General features: G+C 46.6%; 1 protein-coding gene across 2 annotated transcripts in view; it reads right to left on the bottom strand.

Moving 5' to 3' along the window:
* LOC126523968 (protein 5NUC-like) overlaps window positions 1–18,748 on the bottom strand; it is a 648,261-nt gene that overhangs the window by 14,949 nt on the left and 614,564 nt on the right. The window lies entirely within an intron of this gene.

Below are 18,748 nucleotides of genomic sequence, written 5' to 3'. Positions count from 1 at the left end.
TTCATTAATTCGAAGGAAAGTTTTGCATCAGGAAAAAAGGTTGCTATTCCAGGTAAACATGTCTTTTTCTCACAGGTTATTTAGCCAAACTGTGGATGCATGAAATTCGTGACTTATGAATAGATTTTAATTTATTCTTCAGTAATGCTTCTAAAAGAGACTAGAAATAGCATGTGACTACCTCTGCAATCAGCAGACCATACATTTACAGTCATAAGTGGCAGTTCCATGCAGTCTCGCACTTTATATAAGCTTTCCTTTCAGCAACATTGGAACTGGTGGCTGCGTTTTCAGAAAGAGAAGTACACTTGACACTGTATATGTATGTGTGAATTCAGTTTTCTTTGTATGTGTCGGCTCACTGACAAACAGTGCAAAAATCTCTTGTACCATGAGCCTGACGATGCCTTCTGCTGCTAGAAATGCGGCACTTCGTATTTTATAGTACTGCATGACATTTAAATCAAAGCTACCACATAAAATGATCAAGAAAACTAACCGCTGTTATAGCTGTTTTCCTCAAAGAACGCTTGTCCTTTATGGGCTGTGTTAATCTGAGCTCTCCACCGATGTTTCAGCAGTATTATCCCTTAGTGAGTGAGAGATTGGGAGCAATTAATCGTGTTAGTGTTTAAGTGGTGTCCTAATTATGTGCATTTGTTCCAACAAAGTTGTCTAGATTACTTCATTGTGTAGTGTAAAGCTTATGAAACCATCAGCAACTACTGAGTTGTTAGCACGCATATGGATTTGTCACTATACAGGTGGAACTCGGCTGTACCACTGCAGTGCTGCGGAAACTGCCTTCACCAGCGGCTTTGCAACAGCTGTTTCGCATCATGTCGGTATGTGTTAATTTATAATTATGTTGGGATGGGCTAGTATTATGGACCACTGCTACTCTGTATTGTGACCGATCCATATGATAAGGGATGTAATGGGCACAGCGAAAACCTTTGAATTTTTTACTATGGTACATAAACAGGCTCTCCTTTTCGTCACTGGAGCAGGAGAGAAGGGCATGCAGGCACTCCTGAATGTACATATATTTCAAAACATGAGAGAGACATATACACACACACACACAATTAAACTAAAGGCAGGGACGTTCCATCTTTCATCTTGAATTGAATTGTGCAGCGCAAAAATACAACACAGACCACAGAGAAGCACACATGTTAACAGGTTTGATACACACGTTAGTTCAACAGATTTGATACTTCAAGTGTGCTATTTTACACAAGGGGAAGGGAAAGGGGAGAAAATCTGAAAAAAAAGTGGAGCGGAAAAAAAGGAATCGTGCCAAAAAGCATGAGAAGCATCGCGCAGCCAGGATCACCAGCAGGACATCTAAAAAGCACTCTGATAAAATTACATACAGGACAACCTTACGTATAGTTTGTTTCAATCAACTCAGATCACATGCAGCCATTACTGCAATCAAGTTGTTTCCTTATGTCATATGAGGGAATGATGTGGGCCCGAAAAACTGTTTAGAGCTGAAGGATTATGTTCCATTCTAGCCTCATTGCCTACTTTTTTATCATATTGTTATCAGCTGCTTATGTTAGGGACAAAAAGTAAGAGTACGAACTGTTTCCCGATTCGCCATTCCACACAACATGTCTTTGTGACTATATGTACATGCAGATGATCCATAGTTGAAAAATATTCAGTACAGTAGAATCTCATTACAAGATGCACTTGGTTGTAAGAGACATCTGAAAATGGTTTGGTTGGTTTTCCGATATTTGCCACGTTAACAATACTGTATACAAGAGACACCTTTGTTACTAAGGATGACTTTTTAAGTATTCACTACTTCGAAGGGACACAACCCAGACACATTCAGTTTGTGCACCTTGTGTGCTCCGAAGGGCGTAAAGATCACGCAATCCTTACACAAGTCAATCGCGCATGTCTCTTTTAGCAGGAACCAGAAAAGGAGGGCAACTAGGACAGTGCAAGGCAGAAAGTGTCGGCAGTTGAAGCTGACGAGCGTCTAAGAGCACCTCAAAGGTACTGCAAGCAACAAGGCTTGCAAAGTGAAGTGTTTAAATTCCAGAAGTTGGGAAGGAAGCTAACACAATCTACAGTCACTAAAAAGCTGTGAATGTCTTCTTTAAAGGGCCCCTAAACCACCGAGGTTGAAATTTAGTTGCGGTGTTGCAGTTCTACACAATAAGGCAATGAACAGGTAGCCAGGAGAATTTTTCGAAACGGTGCAGTAATAGTGGAGCTACGTGTGTTTGATTATCGAAAAGTAGTCCCCACTCATTTTACTCTTTCATCTGGTACACGCCATATGGACAGTATCGTCTTTTCCTTGCCTAGTACACCTCCAAATGTTACGGGAGAGGCCAACACCAACGAGCTCTGTTGCTGCCGCGCTGGCCCGTCGTCCGGCGAGGGGTGGCGTAATACAACGGAACTGTATGGTGACTCGTGTTGAAGAGCCTCATAGGGAGACCCTTCTGTTGGCGTTTCTGTTCTTTGCCCCCATTGGCTGCCCACAATGGCATCGCGCGCAACGCGACGAGGAAGGAGTGTGTGTATTTGCTTGCAGGCCTTGCCGGCAGTCGTACACTTTCGTTTGACCAATCGACAGCACCGGAAACTGGTGACATCATCAGAGACAGCCTGGTGACGTCAGGACAAACTGGGGGGGTACAGGATAGGTCCAGAGAGGCGCACGGGGTCATTTTCTTCATATTGTGGTGCTCCGGCAGTGCTACGCACTCTGGCATTTGGCTTTGTCGATCGTGACGGCATTCTGATTTCGATACGCGTGTTTACTTGAAATGTTCAAAAAATGTTGAGAAGTGGTTTAGGGGCCCTTTAAGCCACCCTGATCATTTATTCCTTCAGATATATCAAAACATACTTTAGTGATGATGCATAATAAAGTGATCTTGTCTGGCTCCTCAGCGTCTCAAAATTTTTGGTTTCGAGAGACATGTTTCCCGTGCCTCTTGAATATCTTCTGATGAGGCTTTACTGTAATATACACAAACAATTGTGTAACTCCTCCTGCAAGTATTATTCATTAAGCCCGGTCACTTATGTGCAAAGCTTGTGGTTAAGTCTTGATGTCCGTACTTTTTAGAGCTATGTTTATTAATTCATGCTGTTCTTATTGGTTCTTCGATGCAGGAGACAATGCCTACGAAATTATTGGCCCTGATCATGAGAGCCCTGAAGGGGCAAACAACATCTCTGTTGCAGAAGTGAGCCCGATACCACTTGGAAGTTACTATGACAGATGACACGGTAGCAATAGATACAGAGACTGCCATGTCTACTGCAGCTGCAACAGTGTACGAGGCAAGCAGCAGCGCGTCAGCATCAGCAGCAGTGTCAGAAGGAACCACACCAGGCCTGGTAGAGCAACATGTGTGCTATCACTGACTTTTTTTGTAGTGGATACAACTCATTTGCTCAACATACAAAAGCTTTTCACCACGACTGTGAGCCAGTGTTATCGTGCAGCAAGTGCAAGACTAAGTTAGGTGTTATAACACAGTACAACCATCACTTTAATATATGCAAATGCAAACATATACAGTTGTTGCCTCCCCAGCCAGCCCACATAGTGACAACAATGTGGAACACATGGTGGGACACACCTCTCCCCCATTACAAGATAGTAGAGACTGTCAGTGTTGTTGCTAGATTGACTGGTCTTTGTAGGCAACTAGAAGGACAACACTGGTGTCATAAGATTGTTGTTGATGTTGTTGTTGAAGAGGTAAAAAAGAAGTTTGATGCAGCTGAAGTGCGAACTGATATTGAGCAAATCAAAATCAACCACCTGAGAAAGCAACACTATCGAAATTTGGGTATCTATGTGCCGCCAACTCTTGTAAGAATGGCATAGGACAGTAGTGTGATGAAAATCACACAGACACTGCTGTTGCATCACTGGCCACAGTGAGCAGCGACTTGTAGGGCAAGAGAGTCAACTGAAACTAACATTATGATATAGTGTCATGCTCCCATGTGACCACTTTTCAAGTTATTTTGCAAGATACAGCTCAACCTCCAGAAACGAGACTGCAACTTGTCTGTAAAAAAGCTTTCACAAAAAATTATTCATAACACTATTAACATAGCAGTATCTTTTTTTTTCTGTCGGTTCGAGGTTCCCGGCTGTCCATTAATGCAAAAATTGAGGAAAAAAAGAACATGTGTCGTACTTACACCTTTTTAACAAGTACGAGGGGGACAGAACTTTTCTAGTCATGCATCGTCATCATACTATCAAGTTTTTAAATGGCTTTTATAATTATTATCACCAGTTATATCTGAGTGCATTGTATGCATGTAGCAGGTGTAAAATCAGGTCAGTTGGATCAGATGCCTTCTCTGCAAGCGAGCCCTATATTCAAGAAATTTGAATTAAAATAGTTACGTTAGAGACGCAGTCTTTCAGCACTTTATTGCCTGTGGTTTAAGCATCGCTCAATACTTTTGTGGGTGGCAATTTCAACCGGCACAGCACTGCGCTTTGCCACAGTCACATTTGTCTTCAAAGCGGTGTTTACCATTTGTGTTGATCTGTTTGTGTATGCATAGAGCAAGTTTTTAATTTATATTTTTCTGCATTCTTGTGCTTGCACTAAGCTTGTATAAGGCTGTTACGAAATGTGCGTCACTATAACGAACTGTTCTGTTGAGCTTACGCTTGCAAATAATCGTGTTCAGATGGCCGCACTTCTATGCGGGTGCGCTGCTAGCTTTGTGTATGTTCTGATGTTTGTATAAAGCTTATATAAGCTAGTTAGAAAATGTATGTCACTACGCATTGTGATATTCCTTAAAGAACTGCTTGGTTGGTTTTACACTTGTGAATTAGTATTGAGGCGGTGGTATTCCCATGTATGCCCACTGCTAGGTTTCTGTGTCCTCACGTGTTTGTATTAAGTTTCTACAAGGGAGTTACAGCATGTACGTCACTAAGCACTGTGATATTTTTTAAAGAACTGCTTTGTTGGTTTTACACCTGTGAGTAATAGTACTCGGGTGGCACTAGTCATGTGTAGGTACACAGGGACCATTTCTATACATTATGCTCATGTAAAGCAGTTACAAAGTGTATGTCACTAATTACTGTGATATTTGTTGAATTGCTGTGATGGTTTTACACATGTGAATAATAGGGGTTAGGACACAGTACTTGCGGTGTATAGTTGAATTTATACACTGCCAAAACATGGGCTGTATACGTACCAAAAGAAATGTATGTCATTATATTGTTGTGATTATTACTGTTTGGATTTTATTAAACTGTAATAAAATTGTTTCTTGTATCTATTGAGGTATGGCAATTTGTCATGCAACCAAACTGAGGACCTGAACTTGTGCCTACAAATAAACAGCTAATTTAAGAGTATACTGCTGATATTCTGCTAAACCAGTTTAACAAATCTTGTACTACAATGCTGGAAAAATGACAGAGCTGACTCGGATGTACAGAAAAAGTTCTGCACTGGCTGAAGGACTGCCCCACACTGGAGTTCGTAATGTCGCGTTTATTGGAGTAGAACAGAAAGTGCACTTCTATTAAAAATGCGACAGTCGGTGCAGAAACATAAGGCAGACGAGCGGATGTGGCACATTTTTTTCAGGGCCCTCCATGCCTACTACTGCATTTCTAGTCTTCCTGTGCTCTGCGTATAAGCCCCTGTTCAGCCAAGGTTTTTACTCCATGACAGTTGTTCTACTGGGTTCGTAGCAATATTGAAGAAAAAAATTCAATGGTTTTCAAGGACTTTCGAGGCCCCGGCACAGTAACTTCAAGGACCTCGTGCAATGTGTGTAGTAGTTTGGACAGGCAATAACTTGTTCAAGAACACCGTTAACTTTAATGCAAACAAAAGAAAACAAAACAAATAGCATTTGAGTGGTTTCAAACATTTGAAAGACTGCTAATTTGCCTTTCACCGCCCACCACTAAACGCACCCAAGGAAGCATTTCAAGAAAGCGCTCAAAGTTTTTCTGCAGTAGCACAATTAACTACTTGGACCTGCAACATTTGCAGTTTTTGAATACTGTTTGGTTTGACAGTGTATGTGATGTCATCTGTTGCCTCAGCTTTTTTCACCATCAAATAAGCAGTAGTCATTTCTAATTTCTTTTTATTGTGTCTGTCGCTCTCAATTTACTCTTCACGGCTTCTCTTCGAATGCCTCAACTGTTGAGCTTCCTGCTTCTGCTCCTCCAAGCACATTTGTCGCCGGTTCCATGTGCATAAAACTGGTATCTGCAGCTCCTTTGTAATTTCAACTTTAAGGATGTCGCTTTCCTTCTATTACCTCCAGAGACAATTTTCTGTGACATGCGAAAGAGTGTCACAGAAGGGAAAAAAAGCGCTTGGCAATGTCTGCTAAGTCTAGCCAAGTGTACAAGTTTAAGGACTTTCCAGTACTTCTAAAAATTCAAGGGTTTTCAATGCCTTGAAAATGGCATTTTAGAAATAAAGGATTTTCAAGGATCACTACGAACCCTGGATTCTAGCACCTAAATAATTTTACAAGCTTATTTTGGCATGGAGTTAGGAAATTCATGCTTTCTAGCTAACGCTGCACTATCTCTGTACAGTGAAGCCACGAGAGCGCAACTATTTTGGAGTAAAGAAAAATACTGAAAGCTTTTAATACCACTCTTCTTTTTTTCTATGGAGCTTCGTATTGCCTAGTTAAGTTTACGAATGTGCCTGGTTTTGGCGGGCGTTTCTTCGACATTTTCTGGAAGAAGCAGATGTCTAGCCCCCGTATTCAGAAATGTATCTTAATACAAAGCTCATGCTTGACTTGATATAAACGACGGCTGGTGCGAACGTCCCCCAAGACGCTCACTGCCTTTCTTTTGGTGCGTTCACGACTTGCGTCGTTTAGATCAAGTCAAGCATGGGCTTCAAGTTATGATGCATTTCTGCATATGGGGGTAAGCGTGCACAATTCCGGGCAACGCACTGTGCCATTGACACTGAGAGAAAACGGGGAAAACAGAGTTAACCACTTATGCTCCTAAACTTTCGCGTACCTGTGGTGTGCGTGTATCGTGGAAGAAGAAACAGCGCAAACACAAGGACGAAAAACAGCATCAACCACACCAGCGCTTCGTGGTGTGGCATGTTTTTGCGTCGTCCTTGTGTTGCGCTGTTTTTCCTAAAATGCTCAACCAACTAGCCGGCAAGTCCATCCTGCGCATATATAAATTGAACACACGCATGAGTGTAGATGGTCTTCGAAGCTTTTAGAACGAGCACTGCCACAGGATACGAGCAGTGCACGCGTAACAAGTGGACACATTAGTCATTTAAACATGCGTGCCAATGCATTTGACGCGGCTATCGGCATAAGCAGTCTCCAAATGCTGGAATGCATGCGCGTCAAAACGCTAACGATCCGCTGCTAATGCAGGACAACAGCTCACAGCGGACTGAACCAAACTCTAAACTAATGCACTTGAAAAGAACGCCTACACGGCAGCGTGAGGCACGTCGAAATGCCTGGTACTGGCGTCGCAGTTGCTCACCAGTATACGCGCGAATTAAATTCACATACGTGGATGGTTGGCGCAATACTTTGTATCCGCGTATTTTGGAGAACATGGACTGGAGAAGCACTCGATCATGAGCTGAACGGCACATTTGTTATTTTCCTCCGGTGACGACAAGCCGTGAATAGTTCTCACGTTGTCGTCTACGTTGTCTTCTTTCGTTAGTCGTAGCAAGGAATGGAAATGATGCAAACGCACACGTATTCCAGTACACAACAGCACAGCACACTGCAGAGAAACCCCACCCACCACAGCCGATTCATCAAATACGTTTGGTGTATATATAACCTCTAAAGGAACACGACAGGGCGTGGCTGCGATGTGGCGTAATGGTTATGTTGTGTGTTTTGAATTGTACAAATGCGAGTGTACGCGGGTTCGAATCCACATGATGTATAGAGCATTGTAACTCTTGATAAGTATGTGATCCCCTTGACAATTGTATTGTAATTAGATTGTGTGACTCCTGATTGTGAAATTTGCGAAGATATTTGCAGATTAAGTGTTAATTCGCTTCTTTTTCTCCTCAGTGGCGTTCGTGACGCATACGCATAGGCCGCTTCAGAGCAGTCACGCCTCACGGTAGGCAGCAAATAGCCAGGAAAAAATGACCTTAAAATCCTGCATAACTTTGCTCACGCCTATTCTGAAGGCCGCTTGGAATCGGGCCAGTGTCTCTGAGGAGCCGCCTAGGGAACAGTATATCAGTGGGCCTAATTTGATCTGATTTCCTGCCTGCATGCGTGACCAGGACTTGGCTAAGAGGGTATTGGGAAGAGCACTAGCACTCTGTTCTGGAGGAGTACAAGCACTCTGTTTGGGGGAGTAGAAGCACTCGGTCTGGCGGTGTACTATTAACCCTGCGGGGAGAGTATTATCACTCTGCGGAAGAGTACTAGCAATCCCTTGCGGTGGAGTAACAAAACTCTGTCAGGAGGAGTTGACCTACTCTCTCTCAAAGAGGGTCGATCTACTCTCGAAAAGAGTGTGAAATATGGGACAAGCAGCTACTCCCTCAAAGAGAGTGCCCGGCACTCCCTTAATTTTTAGAGTGCAGCGCACGTCAGATGCAGAACGTGGGAGAGGGAAACTGCGTACGGCGCGAACTTCTTCCGGATCTGGTTGGACACCGGATGCGTCAACGAGGTGTCCCAACAAAGTAATCTGACGGCGCCTGAATTGACACTTCGTGGAGTTCAGTTGAAGGCCGGCTTTTCGGAGGACCGCAAGAATTGCAGCGAGTCGGTTAAGGTAGCTGCCGAACGTGTGAGAAAAAACAATAACATAGTCATGCTAACAAAGACAGACGGTTCATTTGTAGCCTCGCTGAAGAGAGTCCATCATACGTTCAAATGTAGCAGGAGCATTGCATAGGCCAAAGGGCACGCCTTTGAACTGATATAAGCCATCCGGCGTGATGAACGTCGTTTTCTCGCGGTCCATTTCATCAACTGAAATCTGCCAGTAGCTGGATCGAAGATCCATGGACGAGAAGTACTTAGCTCCGTGCAAGCAGTCCAAGGCGTTATGTATGCGTGGTAGTGGGTAGACGTCTTTTCATGTGATCTGGTTTAAGTGACAATAATCGACGCAACAACGCCAGGTACCACCTTTATTTTTCAAAAGGACGACAGGCGAAGCCCAAGGGCGGGCTGATGGTTCGATGACCCCTTTGCGGAGCATTTTGTCCTCTTCTGATTGGATGACTCGACGTTCAGCATACGATACCGGATAGGGACGCCGGCGAATAAGATTCGTGTCTCCAGTGTTTATACGGTGCTGAACAACAGATGCTTGGCCTAAAGGCCTGTCGCCGAAATCAAAGATGTCACTGTACGATTCAAACAGGAGAAGTATTTCGGTGGCCTGTGCAGAGGTGAGGTCATGTTCAATTATTTTCGCGAAGTCATCCGTTAAGGAACCAGAACTGTGAGCCTCAATTGGCGCTAATAAACGACTCTCCGCATTCAGACCCTCAGTGTCAAATTCGAAGCCAATAGAAATACTGGCCAAGATCATGCCGGCCGGAATCACATGAGGAACTTAAGGCAGAAAGCTGGGCTAGTTGGTGGTTATTCGAATAACGGGACATCGCACTAGCGCGTAAAAAAGGACACGGACAGGAACATGAAAAAAGACACACTAGCGTTCGGTGTATTTTTTTCATTTTCCTGTCTGTGTCCTTTTTTTACGCGCTAGTGCGGTGTCCCCCTTATACGGATCACTTGCGGGGACAAGCTGAAATTCAGGAGCGGTAGAACGACGCCGTTATTAGTAACCGTGACCAGCGTATGCGGAACAGCAATGTTCCGGTTCAAAAGCACGTCGATGATGGGTAGAAGCAAATATTTGCCGTCAGGAACCTGTGGCTGGACGGTCAAAGTGACGTAAGCAACTGTCTCGGGAGACAGACGCACATCGTGAAGCGAGCACAAGGGCGGTGGTGCGGTGCTCGGAGCATCGGCGAGTTGAGGCAGTTCTAACTGGAACGCCGGAGAACGCCGGTGGCGCAGTAGATGAGAGCAGAATGAATGGATAAAGGGTCAAATCCAAGGGCAATGTCCTGAGGGCAGTCGTCAATCACAGCAAAGAGAACAAAAGTATGGCGGCCGGCTATACTTAAACGCGCAGTATACATTCCAAGAACAACCACCACGCCGCCGTCGGCCACATGAAGCACTGAGGCAGCTGCTGGGGTGAGGACCTTCTTTAAACGTCTACGTAGGCTAGCACTCATCACTGATACACGGGCTCCAGTGTCGACGAGTGCTTCGACAGGTACGCCGTGTATTTTAATGTTTATTACACTTCTCCTTGTAGGCACAGACAGAGGATTTGCTGCAGTAGTCGGCAATACAGCGCCACCTCCGAGGGCTGCATTTCCTAGTTTTCTGTAAGGGTGCGGCCAAAAGCCACAGGGGACGCAAGGCGACGTGGCTGCGGCGAACGAGAAGATGGGCGACGTGTTCGGGGTGAACGAGACTGCTGTCCGCGCGGTGATTGTGAGCGGCTCTACCACGTGTTCCTAGCAATGTTTCGGCCACCGCCGAGTCTAACAGCGCCGACAACTCTGCAGAGTTGTCGACGCTGTTAGTGTCGATGGTGGCCGCAACATTGCTGGCGTTTCCATCAAAACGGCTCAGGTTGGTCGGAGTGCGAGGTGTTGAGGGCCATGAGTTCCGACAGTATCGGGGAACATGACCAATGCGGCGACAGGTGAAACATATCGGCTGGTAGTCCGCAGTTCTACACTCAGTCGGGTTGCTATAACGCGGACAGGAGCGTTGGGGTGGAGCGAAAATAGTCGAAGGACATTCGTTAGCTCTGTGATGGGCGACAGTACACGCAGAATGGCGAAAAATGGCTTTTACGAGGCGAACTGAAAAACTTGGAGGACGCTTAAGCTTCGCCTTCAAGAGTGGAACGCGATAGCGTTATCGCAACCCCGTTCGAACCGCCCACTCATTCGCTCGGCAATGCTCTTGAGTCACACAAAGATGAAACGTGCGCCTGAGCAAGCGGAACAAACCAAAGAACTCGGTGTCTCGGAGGGAGAAACAATCTACGCGAGCCAAACGTCGCGATCAACACGGATAGCCGGGCGGCGACGCACCATGAAGGCGGACGCGATCATGGGGCTGAGGCCTCGATGGAATCGTCCTCTATCTCGCTTGGGAGCACCACGCAGACGCATGACTCCTGGCCAGCAGCACGGCACACATCGCAGGGGACGCTTTCCCACCAGACGCACTACGGCGCAGCGGTCACGTCAGAGGCTTCCCGCACCGGACGCTGCCCCTAGAAATCGCGCTGTGAGCCGGGAAGAGGTGCCGCGTCGCCTAAACACGAGGGTTCGAGTGACGCGCGCTGGAAGTTGGAAGGGGAGAGAGCGAGAAAACTTATTAAGCGAAAGGGTATTGGGGCATCCTAACACCGGTCCACGCACGGCCCCAATGCGCTCAAACAAGACGACCTGTCGGGGCAGCGCCGTACATTGCGAGGAGGGGTTTCTCTGTATTTGCCGCAAGATGGCTCTGCGAGTGCGCCAAGCGTAAAAGAAATGTAGCGGAAACGTACTTCGCTACTCGTTTAACTGCGACTTGTGTAATTTACATGCTCATAATTACCGATATGCACCGCAGTATAACTTTCTACGGCACGTTTCTAAGGCAACTCCGCATTCACTAGAGGCGCTTTTGCCCCGTTCGAACCATCGAACTCATAGCTGAGTGGTAGCGTCTCCGTCTCACACTCCGGAAAGCCTGGTTCGATTCCCACCCAGCCCATCTTGCAAGTTGTATTTATTTATGAATTGCCTACCAGAATTTTTCGCTCACGACGCCGACTTTTCTGCGACACGAGCTCCTTAACGCTGCCGCGTTGAAATGTGGTAGCATCAGGACTACGCGAACAGAAAGCTGCGGGTGCCCTGGCATGCAGTTCACGTCTAACGATTCGTACCACGTCCTCTGATGGCGACGCATGCTGCTGTGCGGGTTGATTTTCACACGTCAACGTTGCGGGAGTATTTGGAAGTCCGGAGAATGGTTGCAAGACGCGTCAGCTTTTGGCGTGCTCGAATTGTCGGCACTCTTTAATGATTGCATGAATTGTAGAGCAGCTTTTGCACATGAGCAGATTAAACGCGTCGTCAGTAATGCCCTTAAGCACGTGCCCGACCTCAGCTTGTGTCATGTCGTGATTGGCCTTACGACAAAGTGCCAGCCCGTCCTGGATGTAAGAGACATAGGACTCCGTGGGGGATTGGGCACGTGAGGCCAGTTGCTGCTTTGCGGCAGTTTTACGGCCGGCTGTTTCGTCAAACAACTCTGTCAATTTTCCTTTGCATTTGTCCTAGCTGGTTATCTCCTCTTCGTGTTTTTCGTACCACACCTTTGCCGTGCCTCTTAGGTAGCACAACAGGTTAGCTAGCATAAGCGTAGTGTGCCATCTGTTGATTTCACTCACGCGTTCGTCCATGGCCACCCACTCTTCAACGTCGGTGCCATCGGTCCCGCAGAAAGTTCCAGGATCCTTGGGTTGCACGACGACAACCGAAGGTGACTGAGACGACGTAGCATGCGACGGGGACGTAGGAGGCGGCGACGACGTTGATCCAGAGTGCTCACGGTCATTCTTGGTGCGCACGGTGATGCGACGTCCACGGCGGAGCTCCGTTTCCAGCCGTGATACCGCGCACCTCCACCAATATGTTACGGGCATCTTGGGAGTATAGAAGATTAAATTTACAATATATATACAAAAAGCGTCTGAGTACTTAAGATGGATGACCACCAACAACGTGCAGCGGCCAGCGTCTCGCGATCGTTCTCTTTCTCTCTTCGTTCATCCTTCCGTAACAATATATTTCGGCTGTCCATCTCACAAGTCGCACTTTTGGTTGGGCCTTACTTGGAAGGTGGCTCAGTGCTTGATTATGGATGAATAACTGGAAATGACGCCCTTTCGAGTAGGAGCGGAAACAACGAAGAGCCACGACTACCGCTAGAGATTCTTTTTCGTCAGTAGGGTAATTCTCTTGAACTTTCGTAAATGCATGAAAAAAATATTCAATAACTTTTAGCTGACGATGAGATGGCTTCGTCAAGGCTCTCTTCTACAGCACTGCACCTGTTTCAAAATGCGAAGGATCCGTGCAGAGGTCGCACTGCCGGATAAAGTCAGGGAGAACGAAAACAGGATCGGATGAAATGGTTCCTACCAAGTAATTATAGATCTAATCGCATTGCTTTGACAATAGAAAGGGCCCTTCCTTCTTCAGTATGAATGTCCGACATTTAGTCTTTGTAGCATATTTGGGAATGGAAGTTCTTAAATGCCGCGCTATTAATCCAACAAAGACACGCAATGTAGAGCTTCACCATCTGGCGTGTACATTCGACCGACTCCTCTTTCGTGTTCTTGGTGCTGCCGTCGAACTTTCTTCCTAAGGATACAATGTTTCTTCGGGAAACACTTTTCTTTGTGTTTATCAGTAACCTTGCCTGGCTCAGAGCCGGAAGTACTTACGTGAGGTGGTTGTCATGATGTTCGTGATTAGATAAGAATGTCGTCTATACACAAACAACAAAATAAGCCCAGGAATTTCTCTAACAAGTAGCCTCCGGAGTTTTTACAAACTCCGAAGGGCGTCGCTAAAGCAGTGAACTATTTAGTCTCTCCTACTTGCCAATACCCTTTGCATAGGCCAATTCTTGAAAACCATGCTCATTAACTGGTTTCATGGATGGTTTCGCCAACACGGGCCATGGGAAATGGGAATAGTTCCGTGTGTCAGTTTGGCAAACCATATTCAGTACAAAGACGAACTGTTACGTCTTTTTTTGCAACTGTTGTGTGGGCAACGCGAGAGGGGATGTCGATGCTCTGATTTTCTGGGTGTCCAACATTTTCTGTAGTTCTTCTTTTAGTCATGTCTTCGCCCGTGTCATGGTGCATGGCTTTCTTTTGGCTGGTATCTGGTGTTGAAGAAAAATTGCACTGTGATGGCAAAAGATGTAGATGGGTGTGTCTCGATGCAAAGAGTTTCAGTATACGAAGATGGTATGTCACTTGGTCTCGTAAACGTTCTGGGCAACTGAGGAACTGCGTCGTAAAGCTCAGTTGCAACTTCGTCTTCCCACGATATATTCGTACGGAAGCGCTTCATACTTGCTCGGGATAATATAAATTCTGCTCCTTCCATGACCAAAGCGTCAATCCCATTGCTTCTGACCTGAAACATCACATTTACGAAACCTCATCTCTGCATCATTTTAACAGTTTCATCACAACTATGAATTTGCACTATAGTACCGACGCGAACATCTTCGCTATTTACTAAACACTTGTTAACTATGGGACAGGTAGTGACCGCGAATCCGGGTCATGAGACTGAAATAATCAGAAGAATATGAATGGGCAGCGGTGCGTTTAGCAGGCATTCTCATATCATGAACAGCAGGTTGACATTATCCCTCAAGTGGAAAGTGTATAACAGCTGTGTCTTACCAGTACTCACGTACGGGGCAGAAACCTGGAGGCTTACGAAAAGGATTCTACTCAAATTGAGGACGACGCAACGAGCTATGAAAAGAATGACGGGTGTAACTTTAAGGGACAAGAAAAGAGCAGATTGGGTGAGGGAACAAACGCGAGTTAATGACATTTTAGTTGAAATCAAGAAAAATAAATGGGCATGGGCAGGACATGTAATGAGGAGGGAAGTTAACCGATGGTCAATAAGGATTACGGACTGGATTTCAAGGGAAGGGAAGCGTAGCAGGGGGCGGCAGAAAGTTAGGTGGGCGGATGAGATTAAGAAGTTTGCAGGGACAACATGGCCACAATTAGTACGTGACGGGGGTAGTTGGAGAAGTATGGGAGAGCTCTTTGCCCTGCAGTGGGCGTACCCAGGCTGATGATGATGATGATGTTAACTACGTTAACAGGAGCTCCATTATCTACCAATGCGTTGATGCTCTTTTCGCTGATTATCATGCTTACGTGGAGTATATTATCTATTATCAAATGCACGCTCACATTTAATATTCAAAAGTATTGCTATTTACTTTGGTTTGCTTCACTCTTGGTGACATCCGCTGGGAAGGGAGCGAAGGATTTTGTTAGTTGAGGTGTTGCCCACATCAATTGTGTGTTCACCATTGAACGATGGTTGGCTTGTTCCTGAGTTCCGCCATGGTCATTTGACCGTTGGTTCTCCACCTAAACACAAATGCAATGAACACGTCTTCGATTGAAGCCGGCGCTCTCGGTTGAATTTGCTTGCGCTCCTCTCGGGTCATGCCAGGGACGGTTAAGGCCATTACCGATGATTCTGGAAGATATGGATCTGCAATTCGTAATAGCCTTTGCAAAGAAGTACTCTATCAAACTGCCAGATTGGTGTCTGTAGAATAACGCGTTGTCCCAACGCTGTACAGGGTTGGTCTCGAATGCGTTCGTGAAACTTAGACGCTGTACATTCCAAGTATTGCTTGCATGGTCAATGATACGTAGCTCGTACCAGGGCCGTGCAGTTCCTGCCAAGTACAATCGCAAGTTTTGCACGCGGTCTTTGTCATTGTTCCATGCATTATTTTCACAAGCATATTCATTAAACGTTGTCCAAGATACGGCACAGCTCGACTCACCACCGAAACAGTCCGGTTGCACAAGCATTACCCTTTTTCCGTGAGTCTTCCACCACCATACTGACAGTTAAGTTATGGGATTTTACGTGCCAAAACCACTTTCTGATTATGAGGCACGCCGTAGTGGAGGACTCCGGAAATTTCGACCACCTGGGGTTCTTTAACGTGCACCTAAATCTAAGTACACGGGTGTTTTCGCATTTCGCCCCCATCGAAATACGGCCGCCGTGGCCGGGATTCGATCCCGCGACCTCGTGCTCAGCAGCCTAACACCATAGCCACTGAGCAACCACGGCGGGTCACCATACTGACAGGTTCATGGTATGCATCTGGTGTTCTAAATGTGAGACATGTAAACGTAGCATCTCTTTCACTGTGGTTAACGCTGCCGCTTCGGCAGAAATTACGCTTCGTGAAAGTAACGCGCAGGTACCACTGCGTGAAGGATATGTCGCTGCATGTATTAGACTGTAAAACTCTTTCATCTTCATATCCACGCTCACGGTGTGTCTCGAGACAAGCTGCTCTGGAGTCAGCTTTGTCGTTGTAGTGGCGAAATTCAACCATTCGGAAGCGTTTGAATGTCTGTCGAGGCTGACCGTGCAGTCCCTCATCTTCAAGCTCAGTTTTTTCCCTCGATCTCAAGAAAAAACGTCATAATCATCATCGTCATCAGCCTATTTTATGTCCACTGCAGGACGAAAGCCTTTCCTTGCGATCTCCAATTACCTCTGTTGCACCCATATAGTCCGTTTTTCTTCCACTGCGCCAAACGTAATCTTTTTCCAAGAACGGAGACATACTTCTATAGGAAGCCATGTTTATTCTTCCTATATCTTCATCATTTTCTCTCTACGAATTTGTCCCTACTTGTCTTCTAATGGTTGAATCGTTATAATGTATGCCTGTATACCAAGATATCTGTAAGATGTTACAGTGGCCAGTATTCGATTATTGAAGGCACAGTTCAAAGGAACAGGGTAAGAGAAAGTGCGCGATACTCGCATGCTTTTACATTTAATAATATTAAGAGCCACTGAAGACTTCGAGCACAAAGAAGATTTGGCGTTAAGGTCTGATTGCAGGGCAGCATGATCGCATGTATGACTGATGACGCAGTAAATTACGCAGCCAGGACGAGAACATTTAAAGAAGGAATAACGTGCATGGGGAGGTCAATAATAAAAACTAAAAGCAGTAGTTGAACAAAAAGTCACCACTGAGGCATCCCAGACTGCACCGAAGCGATAGAACCGTCATGCCTGTTAGCAGATACACATTAAAAGTGACTAGAAAGAACGCATCCAATCAAGCGCAAGATATTATTTTTCAGATTAGGTTTACTTAAGAAAAAAAAAAACATTTGTGAAACGCTGAGTGGAAAGGTAGCGTGGATAGCGCAACGAAACAAGGACAAAAGAAGAAACGAAGACGAATACAAGTGCTAACTATCAACAACGAAAATTCACTTCCGCGGAGTAGAAAGTTTTCACGAAACCCAAGAATATACAATCTAGTGTTTGTACATTATTTGTAGCGCTAAGTAAATCATTAGTAAGAACCAAAGTCTGGGCGATACATGTAAAATATTTCCTAGACCAATGCTGATGGCTATTCAAAAATGAGTCAAATTTAAGAAACTCCATCAGATGCGAGTACGTGACATGGTCCGTGAGCTTACAAGGTACGCTAGGTATTGACGTGTGCTTCTAATTAAATTGAGTCAGCGGGACCTGACTTACACAATCGGACCACCTTCCCTCCTCTGCAACTATAAGGCAAAGTACACCATTGGGCATGGCGAAAGTGCTGTCATGAAGACTGAACCAACCATTTTGTTGTTACAGGTTTTCCTGCGCAATGCACCCATTTCGGCGTACACTTCGAACAAGGAAACAGCCATCGCCAGCTGCGAGGTTCATCGCATCCAAGGACCATCGTGGCAGCTTGCTACTTCCGGACGGAACAGCGCACGGAACAGCATCGATAACTACAGTGACATCCCAGCGCAGCAGCTATATAAGAGCAGTCGGCACCCAGCAATCCCGTGGGCATGGCGAAAGTGCTGTCATGAAGACTGAACCGGCCATTCTGTTGTTACAGGTTGTGGGGCTTCGGGCTAACGTGCCCATACCCGGCTAGCTAAGGTCTAAGGAGACACGTAGCTCGTCCCCACTCCGCAACCCACGCAAAGGGGCACCGCGGCGGGTTCGCTGACTAACCGGCAAGGCGCAGAGACGACTCCAGCCATGGCACCAATGAATGGGGGTTTATTCCCTGTTATGTACAAAATGCGTGTACACTACAGGAATGCGGCACTGGGGTGGCAGTCGCAGACTACGGGTGAAAGCTCCCGGGAAGTCTGCTCCGCCACGCTGGCTCTTCCGAGCATGTTCGCCACACAGAAGGGGGCCGCTTGCTCAGAGGGGCGCGGGACCAAGTGGGTCCGCACGTCCGACAGTCAAGAGCGCCGAAAGTCAATCTGTCGGGCGAAAGCGCCCGCGCACCTCCGATGCTGAAGGAGAGAGAAGCCCAGAGAGGGCGAGAGGGGCCCGCTCCTCAGGCACTGTTACTACGCGCGGCGCAAGGCGTAACGTGAGCCGCGCGCACAAGCAGCAGGCTCCGCGTCGCACCGGCGCCAGCGGCCGCGGCGAATGTACGCTATCCAAAATAAGGCTTGGAACTGCGTGTCCCCAGCGATCGCGCGGGCGAATGGCCCAAATCGCGCGTGAACAGGAGACAGGGGTCCAAAAGGGTCCCCCCCCCCCCCCTTCCCGTCGTGAAGACTCGGGCCGGCCCATGAGGAAGCCGACCGCAATCAATGGCGAAGCTGACGTCTGACCTGTTTTATTTCCTCAAGTGAAAATATCGAAGTCGAGACTCTCTCCTGCAGGGTCGGTGCCTCCGGCTTCCGGCGAAAGGACAGAGCTGTGGAGTGGCGCCAGCGCTGTCGCCTGCTGGACAGCTGCCGCGATGGTCGCCGCGAACACAGGGTCCGAGGCGAGAGCGCCGACGACGGAACGCAACAGGG

This window comes from Dermacentor andersoni, chromosome 6, assembly GCF_023375885.2.
Source record: "Dermacentor andersoni chromosome 6, qqDerAnde1_hic_scaffold, whole genome shotgun sequence".
NCBI classification, from domain to species: Eukaryota; Metazoa; Arthropoda; class Arachnida; order Ixodida; family Ixodidae; genus Dermacentor; species Dermacentor andersoni.
Note: the sequence above shows the minus strand (reverse complement) of the source record. Positions and strands in the feature narration are given on the sequence as shown.